The sequence below is a fragment of the Gigantopelta aegis genome, chromosome 10, assembly GCF_016097555.1.
Source record: "Gigantopelta aegis isolate Gae_Host chromosome 10, Gae_host_genome, whole genome shotgun sequence".
Taxonomy (NCBI): domain Eukaryota; kingdom Metazoa; phylum Mollusca; class Gastropoda; order Neomphalida; family Peltospiridae; genus Gigantopelta; species Gigantopelta aegis.
Window position 1 is genome coordinate 12911306 of NC_054708.1, and position 1138 is coordinate 12912443.

Genomic DNA, 1138 nt, shown 5'->3' on the forward strand with positions numbered 1-1138 from the left:
GTGTACACTGCAGGGTTTGAGCTAATATTGCTATAGGTGACATTGTACCAAACAACAAGTTCCGTGTCAAAGTTCGAGGTGCATCGTGAAATATTTACGAAATAAAAATAGCCGCGGCTCAGATTGGTAGTAATATGTGACATTTAATTAGTTGTGCAAATAGTATTATCCATTGGCAATAAATACATATACTTTTATTTGTTATACATTTGTTATGCAGTGTACACAAGAGGTTGAAATCAGTGCAGGGTAGCCTTAAAAATGGAACTGCGATTTTTTATCAAAAATGAAGGTTGTTAATAAAAACATTCATAAATGGTATGCGACTCCCTATTTTCTTGCAGGTAGATTAAATGTCAGGTGCCACACTTTTTATTGGCGTACTGCCTGGTTGTGTTTATACGTTTCTTATTATATCAGTTTTATTAGTATTAATTATCTCCTACCGGCCTCGGTGGCGTCGTGGTTAAGCCATCGAACATAAGGCTGGTAGGTACAGGGTTCGCATCCCAGTACCGGCTTCCACCCAGAGCGAATTTTAACGACTCAATGGGTAGGTGTTATACCACTACACCCTCTTCTCTCTCTCTAACCACTAACAACTAACCCACTGTCCTGGACAGACAGCCCAGATAGCTGAGGTGGGTGCCCAGAACAGCGAGCTTGAATCTTAATTGGATATAAGCACGAAAAGAAGTTTTTGGATTTCACACAGTCGTTTATCCAGTAACAGGTTGAATAATGCTGCTACACGTGCTGTTTCAGTCCTACTTTTGTCCAACTTTTTCCTTCTATTTTTCTACTTTTGTCCTATTTTTTCAGAAGGAAGGAAGGAAATATTTTATTTAACGACGCATTCAGCACATGTTATTTACGGTTATATGGTGTCGGACATATGGTTAAGGACCACACAGATATATAGAGAGGAAACCCGCTGTCGCCACTTCATGGGCTACTCTTTTCGATTAGCAGCAAGGGATCTTTTATATGCACCATCCCACAGACAGGATAACACATACCACGGCCTTTGAAATACCAGTCGTGGTGCACTGGCCGCGCACCAAGCGAACGCTTTACCACTGGGCTACGCCCCGCCCCTTTTTGATAAGGATTCGCTAGGAAGCCTGTATTAAACGTC